Source organism: Salmo salar, chromosome ssa08, assembly GCF_905237065.1.
Source record: "Salmo salar chromosome ssa08, Ssal_v3.1, whole genome shotgun sequence".
Taxonomy (NCBI): Eukaryota; Metazoa; Chordata; class Actinopteri; order Salmoniformes; family Salmonidae; genus Salmo; species Salmo salar.
In genome coordinates this window covers 22,754,300-22,763,820 of record NC_059449.1, presented here as the reverse complement: position 1 = coordinate 22,763,820, position 9,521 = coordinate 22,754,300, and the positions used below count along the sequence as shown (strand labels likewise).

The 9,521-nt window shown below is 40.1% G+C and overlaps 1 long non-coding RNA gene across 1 annotated transcript; it reads right to left on the bottom strand.

Annotated features, from left to right (window-relative positions):
* Positions 1 to 209: 209 nt before the first annotated feature.
* Positions 210 to 9,140, bottom strand: LOC123744228 (uncharacterized). The gene is made up of 4 exons (XR_006770819.1): positions 9,081 to 9,140; positions 1,190 to 1,232; positions 735 to 1,000; positions 210 to 614 (listed from the first exon to the last, which is right to left on the bottom strand). It is a non-coding gene; the product is annotated as an uncharacterized lncRNA (long non-coding RNA).
* Between the last annotated feature and the right edge of the window lie 381 nt (positions 9,141 to 9,521).

The window sequence follows — 9,521 nt, the reverse complement described above, 5'->3', positions numbered from 1 at the left end:
CACAACATTGCTTAGAATCAAGGGCAACGGTGACGTCATTAAGGTTGCAGTGACACATCCATAACCTGAGCGGAAACCAGATTGCATACCAGAGAGGCTACTATAGACATCAAGAAAGCCAGTCAGTTGATTATTGACAAGTTTTTCCAACACTTTTGATAAACAGCACAAAATAGAAATAGGCCTATAACAGCTAGGATCAGCTTGATCTCCCCCTTTAAATAAAGGACAAACCACAGCTGCCTTCCAAGCAATGGGAACCTCCCCAGAAAGGAGAGACAGCATAAAAGGTTAGAGATAGGCTTTAGTGGTAAAGAGATGATGCGCTGTAATTAGGGATCTCTTACTAGTGCAAATTGTTGTAGAGACAGGTTCACTCTGTTCCCCATTGCTCAGCACAGTTGTAACACTAACAGTGTACTCGGTGCCAGGTTGCAGGTTTGAGAAAGCTTTGTGGCAGTTGTCAGTAATGGCTGTGAGTGGGTCTGTTCCTGGGATGCAGTGTGATATGAGGAAGCGCTGTGGGACTTTCTCCATCCCTTCAGCCTTGGACCAGTGGAGAGTGAAGGAGGTCTCTTCCAAATGGTTTATCTTTAAATCTCTGGGTGGGACCACTGGAACAAAAATCAAGATTTGTTTAGAATAGAGGATGTGCTGTTTGAGACAGAGTCCAAAAATGTCTCTAGTAATGAATGACTGATGTCTGAATAAAACCACAAGTTAGCCTACTGTACCTGTGGATAGGGATGCTGAGACCCATCTGCTTTGTCTTCCATCTTCTCCCTCTGTTGCCATGTTGAACTGGTAGTTTTCACCAGGTTTGAGGATGCTTATTTCAAGATGATGCCCACGTTTCACTCTTGTTGAGCTTGTTTCACCGTCACACCCCCAGGTCACTCTGTATGTCTGTGGTCCTGTCAGCCACTGAGGAGAACTACAGCTCAGAGACACAAATACTAATGTCAGCAGCAGGACATGGATTCACCAGGAGGTGGCATCACTGGTGAAGGATTAATGAGAGAGAGAGAAAAACAGATTTTATTGACAATAAAATGACTAAAACAAATGTATTATTCATCCCAGCAGTTAAGGGACAACAATTGATATCTTAGTAAATGTATCCTCTTAAATGTAGATTTAAATTAAATACTATGGTTTGTGTCAGTTTATTCTGTGTTTCCATACCTACCATCATCTGAGGACAGCATTGCGTGCTGGTCACCATAACAACTCTTAAAGTGTGGGAACAAAATAAGAATCAGTAATTTCTTTAACAACATGAAATTGTTACTTTGACAAATGTACAACAGATATTTTAAAATCAAGACACATCAACTGCTTTTGACATACAGGTAACTAACAAAATAAAGGAAACACGAGTAAATGAGAGATAAAGTATATTGAAGGCAGGTGCTTCCACTAAAGGTCGACCGATTAATCGGAATGGCTGATTAATTAGGGCCGATTTCAAGTTTTCATAACAATTGGTAATCGTAATTTTTGGACACCGATTATGGCCGATTACATTGCACTCCACAAGGAGACTGCGTGGCAGGCTGACTACCTGTTATGCGAGTGCAGCAAGGAGCCAAGGTAAGTTGCTTGCTAGCATTAAACTTATCTTGTAAAAAACAATAAATCTTAACATAATCACTAGTTAACTACACATGGTTGATGATATTACTAGTTTATCTAGCTTGTCCTGCGTTGCATATAATCGATGCGGTGCCAGTTCATTTCTCATAGAATCACAGCCTACTTCGCCAAACGGGTGATGATTTAAGGAAGACATTCTCTTCTGCAAACCACTGGAAACCAGGACAACAGGAGAGGATATTTTTAAAGTACTGGACAGCTTTGTGACATCAAATGGACTTTGGTGATCAAGATGTGTTGGTATCTGTAATAATGGTGCAAAAGCCATGACAGGGAAACATAGTGGAGTGGTACACCTGCTCCAATATCCAATGATAGGCGTGGCGCGAATTACAAATTCCTCAAAAATGCAAAAACTTCAATTTTTCAAACATATGACTATTTCACAGCATTTTAAAGACAAGACTCTCCTTTATCTAACCACACTGTCCGATTTCAAAAAGGCTTTACAGCGAAAGCAAAACATTAGATTATGTCAGCAGAGTACCAAGCCAGAAATAATCAGACACCCATTTTTCAAGCTAGCATATAATGTCACAAAAACCCAGAAGACAGCTAAATGCAGCACTAACCTTTGATGATCTTCATCAGATGACACACCTAGGACATTATGTTATACAATACATGCATGTTTTGTTCAATCAAGTTCATATTTATATCAAAAAAACAGCTTTTTACATTAGCATGTGACGTTCAGAACTAGCATACCCCCCGCAAACTTCCGGAGGAATTTTCTAACAATTTACTAAATTACTCACGATAAACGTTCACAAAAAGCATAACAATTATTTTAAGAATTATAGATACAGAACTCCTCTATGCACTCGATATGTCCGATTTTAAAATAGCTTTTTGGTGAAAGCACATTTTGCAATATTCTAAGCCCGGCATCACAGGGCTAGCTATTTAGACACCCGGCAAGTTTAGCACTCACCAATATCAGATTTACTATTATAAAAGTTTGATTACCTTTTGTTGTCTTCGTCAGAATGCACTCCCAGGACTGCTACTTCAATAACAAATGTTGGTTTGGTCCAAAATAATCCATCGTTATATCCAAATTGCGGCGTTTTGTTTGTGCATTCCAGACACTATCTGAAAGGGTAAATAAGGGTCGCGCCCATGGCGCAATTCGTGACAAAAAAAATCTAAATATTCCATTACCGTACTTCGAAGCATGTCAACCGCTGTTTAAAATCAATTTTTATGCCATTTTTCTCGTAAAAAAGCGATAATATTCCGACCGGGAATGTCCATTTAGCTAAACAGAGGAAAGTAAACAAAGCTTTCGGTCGACGCGGGCACGAGCTTGAGTCTCACAGTACTGTAACCAGCCACTACCCAAACGCGCTACTTTGTTTCAGCCAGAGCCTGCAAAGCCACGATTCAGCTTTTTACCGCCTTCTGAGACCCTATGGCAGCCGTAGGAAGTGTCACGGGACAGCTAAGATCCTCACTCTTCAATAAACAGAGACAAGAAGAACGACACCTTGTCAGACAGGCCACTTCCTGCATGAAATCTTCTCAGGTTTTGGCCTGCCATATGAGTTCTGTTATACTCACAGACACCATTCAAACAGTTTTGGAAACTTTGGAGTGTTTTCTATCCAAAGCCAATAATTATATGCATATTCTAGTTACTGGGCAGGAGTAGTAACCAGATTGAATCGGGTACGTTTTTTATCCAGCCGTGAAAATACTGCCCCCTAGCCATAACAGGTTAAACTGCCTCCAACTCAAACTCAGAAGCTAGGATATGCATATTATTAGTAGATTTGGATAGAAAACACTCTAAAGTTTCCAAAACTGTTTTAATGATTTCTGTGAGTATAACAGAACTCATATGGCAGGCAAAAACCTGAGAAGATTCCAAGCTGGAAATGAAAATCTGGTTCCTGTAGTTTTCTCAAGTCCTTGCCTTTCTGACACACAGTGAGTTAGGACTCAAATAGCACTACCTAAGGCTTCCACTAGATTTCAACAGTCTTAGAAAGATGTCTGAGCCTTTTGCGGTAAACACAGACCGAAGGAGTACGCTGGTAAGCAGGTGAACAGAAAATCACTTCAGTTCACAGGGCGCATTCACGTTAGAAGATACCTGCGTTCCAAAACGTTTTTCAAGACAATGTATGGGTCCGGTTGGAATATTACTGAAGTTTCATGTTCTCAAGGCCCTAAAGATTGATGCTAAACAACGTTTGACATGTTTGAACGTAAATAGTACTTTTTTTTAAACTTTCCGTCGTGAAGGTTTCCGCGCAAACATGGAGTTATTTGGACATAAATTATGAACTTTATCGAACAAAACAACATTTATTGTGGACCTGGGATTCCTGGAAGTGCCTTCTGATGAAGATTATTAAAGGTAAGTGAATATTTATAATGCTATTTATGCGTTTAGATGACTCCAAGACGGCCGGTGTCTATAATTACCTGCTGTTTTTTTCTGAGCACAGTACTCAGATTATTGCAAAGTGTGCCTTCCCAGTAAAGTTATTTTGAAATCTGTCAACACGATTGCATTAAGGAGGTGTTAATCTATAATTCTTTGAATGACAGTTTAATATTTTATCAAGGTTTATGAATAGTATTTTTTTTTATTTGTTGTGCTGATTTACCGGCATTTTTGGAGGCAAAATATTTTCTGAACAATCACGCGCCATTGTAAAATGCTGTTTTTGGATATAAATATGAACTTGATAGAACAAAAAAATGCATGTATTGTCTAGCATAATGTCCTAGGAGTGTCATCTGATGAAGATTGTCAAAGGTTAGTGCATCATTTTAGCTGGTTTTCTGCTTTTGGTGACGCCTGTCCTTGTATTGAAAATGGCTGTAGGTAATGTTTTGTCTATGTACTGTCCTAACATAATCTAACTTCATGCTTTCGCCGTAAAGCCTTTTTGAAATCGGACAATTTCGGTTAGATTAAGGAGATGTTTATCTTTCAAATGGTGTAAAATAGTTGTATGTTTGAGAAATTGGAATTATGACATTTTGTTGTTTTCAAATTTGGCGCTCTGATATTTCACTGGCTGTTGATAGTGTGTACCGCGGGTGGGACGCTAGCGTCCCACGTTGCCCATAGAAGTTAAAGAAAGGCCCCTGAACTCGCATGTATTTTCTGCACTATGCAATGATATGGGCAGCGACCATGTAACGCTTTTACAATATACAGAACTGCGCTGGTTATCAAGGGGCAATGTATTGACACGTTTTTTTATTTATTGAGACAAGCTTAAAATTCTCTTTACTGACCATGATTTTCACTTGTCTGACCGCTTGCATGATGACGAGTTTCTCACACGACTGGCCTATCTGGGTGATGTTCTTCCTCGCCTGAATGAACTGAATCTAGGATTACAGGGACTCTCCACAAATATATTCAATGTGCGGGACAAAATTGAGGCTGATTAAGAAGTTGGAGCTCTTCTCTGTCTGCATTAACCTCTTAGGGCTAGGGGGCAGTATTTACACGGCCGGATAAAAAACGTACCCGATTTAATCTGGTTACTACTCCTACCCAGTAACTAGAATATGCTTATTAGATATGGATAGAAAACACCCTAAAGTTTCTAAAACTGTTTGAATGGTGTCTGTGAGTATAACAGAACTCATATGGCAGGCAAAAACCTGAGAGATTCCTTTACAGGAAGTGGCCTGTCTGACCATTTATTGGCTTTCTTTGACATCTCTTTCCAAAACAAAGGATCTCTGCGGTAACGTGACACTTCCCACGGCTCCCATAGGCTCTCAGAGCCCGGGAAAAAGCTGAATGTCGTCATTCCAGCCCCAGGCTGAAACACATTATCGCCTTTGTCAAGTGGCCGATCAGGGGACAGTGGGCTTAGGCGCGTGCACTGGTCGCCCCCGTCTTTCTTTTTTTTCCCTCTCTATTTACCGAAATGCAGATTCCCGGTCGGAATATTATCGCTTTTTTACAAGATAAATTGCATAAAAATTGATTTTAAACAGCGGTTGACATGCTTCGAAGTACGGTAATGGAATATTTAGAATTTTTTGGTCACGAAATGCGCCATGCTCGTAACCCTGATTTACCATTTCGGATAGTGTCTTGAACGCACAAACAAAATGCCGCTGTTTGGATATAACGATGGATTATTTGGGACCAAACCAACATTTGTTATTGAAGTAGAAGTCCTGGGAGTGCATTCTGACGAAGAACAGCAAAGGTAATAACATTTTTGTTATAGTAAATCTGATTTTGGTGAAGGCTAAACTTGCTGGGTGTCTAAATAGCTAGCCCGTGATGGCTGGGCTATGTACTTAGAATATTGCAAAATGTGCTTTCACCAAAAAGCTATTTTAAAATCGGACATATCGAGTGCATAGAGGAGTTCTGTATCTATAATTCTTAAAATAATTGTTATGCTTTTTGTGAACGTTTATCGTGAGTAATTTAGTAAATTGTTAGTGAATTCCCCGGAAGTTTGCGGGGGGTATGCTAGTTCTGAACGTCACATGCTAATGTAAAAAGCTGGTTTTTGATATAAATATGAACTTGATTGAACAAAACATGCATGTATTGTATAACATAATGTCCTAGGGTTGTCATCTGATGAAGATCATCAAAGGTTAGTGCTGCATTTAGCTGTGGTTTGGGTTTATGTGACATTATATGCTAGCTTGAAAAATGGGTGTCTGATTATTTCTGGCTGGGTACTCTGCTGACATAATCTAATGTTTTGCTTTCGTTGTAAAGCCTTTTTGAAATCGGACAGTGTGGTTAGATAAAGGAGAGTCTTGTCTTTAAAAATGGTGTAAAATAGTCATATGTTTGAGAAATTGAAGTAATAGCATTTCTAAGGTATTTGAATATCGCGCCACGGGATTAGACTGGCTGTTGCGTAGGTGGGACGATTTGGTGCCACCTACCCTAGAGAGGTTAACAAGGACAACACACAGGTCTCTCCATTATTGTGTGATTTTTTTGAATGCAAATGAACTCAAGCTTACAGACAATGTCAAATGTGATATAGAGAAGCACATGAGCAAGGGTGCTCAATTACGTAGGTACTTTCCCCGAAGCGGACGAGACAAACAACTGGATTTGTTATCCCTTTCATGCCCTGCTTCCAGTCCACTTACCGATCTCTGAACAAGAGAGCCTCATTGAAATTGCAACAAGCGGTTCTGTGAAAATTATATTTAAATCAGAAGCCACTGCCAGATTTCTGGATAGGGCTGCGCACAGAGTAACCTGCCTTGGCAAATCATGCTGTTAAGACACTTATGCCCTTTGCAACCATGTACCTATGTGTGAGTGGATTCTCGGCACTCACTAGCATGAAAACGAAATACAGACTGTGTGTAGATGATTTAAGACTGAGACTCTCTCTCCAATACAACCCAACATTGCAGAGTTATGAGCATCCTTTCAAGCACACCCTTCTCATTAACCTGTGGTGAGTTATTCACAATTTGATGAACAAATAAGGTTTTATATGTAAGATGGTTAAATAAAGAGCAACATTATTGATTATTATTATTTTATCCCTGGTCCTATAAGAGCTCTTTGCCACTTCCCACGAGCCGGGTTATGACAAAAACTCACACTCGTTTAATAAATGTATCGTATAGTGTGTGTGTGGCAGGCTTACAATGATGGCAAAAAACAACATTTGAGACCCTGGTGGTTGAATGTTTGAAGGGTTACGGGACTATAAAAAGTTTGGGAACCACTGCCCCATACTAACATACTGTATAATACTTAGGGAGTGTTTGGGACATTTAATCTGGAGTGCCACATCGCGGTCTGGGCGTTTGTAAATTCAGAGCGTTGTCAGATTGTCCATTTGTAAATTCAGAGCGGTTCGCTCCCGGAGAGTTCAGAGTGCACACTGGACGCTCTGGCCAGGGAGTATTAGGGTTGATCCGAGCGTTCTGGCCTCACAACTGCAGTCAAGCTCCCAAGCTAACTGACTAACGTTGGCTAGCTTGCCACAGTAGCTACTCCCAGACACAAATGAGAGAACACCTCACTCTGACCATTTTATTCGCTCTAGCAGAGCTGGTTGGGCTGTTTTCATGTTATCCAAAGCATTGGTGACTGTAGCTGTGCTGCTGGCACCAATTTAATAACGCCTTTTCACCTAGGTTTACTGACACCGGCCATATTACATTTACATTTAAGTCATTTAGCAGACGCTCTTATCCAGAGCGACTTACAAATTGGTGCATTCACCTTATGATATCCAGTGGAACAACCACTTTACAATAGTGCATCTAAATCTTTTACGGGGGGGGGGTTAGAAGGATTACTTTATCCTATCCCAGGTTTATATTCAAGGGGTGTTGAGCGTTCGTAAATTCATCAGTTATTCTGCGCTCAGGCACACTCAGAGGAGAGTGCTCTGAAATCAGAGTAGATAGCCAGAGCAAATTTACAAACACATCCAAATTAATTAACAATGTCTATTGAGAACGTGCAAAAACTATACCACTTAGCTAAGCTAAGAATGACGTGAGTAATCAAGCCAATAAAGGTTGGGTAGTTAGATAGCATATAGTCAATATACTGTCAAGTTCAAGGGATTTGAAGGGGCTCCTGAGTGGCACAGCAGTCTAAGTCACTGCATCTCAGTGCTAGAGGCATCACTACAGACCCTGGTTCGATCCAAAGCTGTATCACAACCAGCTGTGATTGGGAGTCCCATAGGGCAGCGCACACTTGGCCCAGCTTCAGGGTTAGGGTTTGGCTGGGGTATGCAGTTATTGTAAATAAGAATTTGTTCTTAACACACTTGTCTAGTTAAATAATGGCTAAATGAAAAATAAATACATTTGTAGCCAACTAACGTTAGGTAGCTACTAACGTACTGCTGTAATGATATGCTATGTGGTTCGTAAGGATAGTGTAGTTAACAAATTGTTAGCCAACGTGTAACTTACTTCAACTATCATTATATTGCTCAACAGTCTCTTAACATTTGTCATAATTAATAAAATGAATTTGTAACCGAAGTCGTCTGACTTCGGCTGCATATTTTCCGCAATTTTCTTCAAATCTGATGGGCATTCGGACACAAACGATGTAATGGAACTCAATAAGGCCTGCAGAGCACTCAATGACATGACCGCCTATCAAAGTTAGCAAGAAATACACCAACACTATTGCCTATTGTTTATTTCAACATAAGCATGTATTATTTTAAGATACATGTATTCTATTAACCTGATATATTAATATATCTCAGTGTCAGATCGCGTATTAAAGAGAACACCTTATGTACTTTGTGCGCACTCCGCCATAGTGGGCCTAGTTGGGTATTTATGTTTTTACCTGCAGCTTATTAGAAAGAAGTTGAAAATCGGGCTATTATCTTCACGTTTCGTTGGGATAAATAAGAATTGACTCCTAAAGAATCTTACACCTGACTTATATAATACAAATATTAACCTACCATTTCTCCTGCTGTCGACACGCCTCAAGTGGATCGACATAAAAGAGTTGTCAAATGTACTTTCTTCTTCTTTGTTATAATGGCATTCCGCCACAATTATATGTGCATTCCGCCACCTACTGTACAGGTGGATAATAAGGATTTTTTTTAATCAGGTCCCTACACAGGCTCAGAAGGATCATGTGATGCGGGACATTTCCCGGTGACAGTAGTCCTTGCAGTGCTTCTGCTGTTAAGTCTTGGAGGCCCAAAAATGTCTCGGCTGCAGATATAATGATGTCCAGATTATTGGACACTTGTGCAGTACATTTAATAACAGTGGCTATACATTCTACAAAATCCACCTTTTTCACAATAAGTGTATCCAGATCACTTGATTGAAGTATAACATTTGCAACTGGTTGTGGTGAGTCCGGCGCCATATCTTCTTCAGAGCTGTGG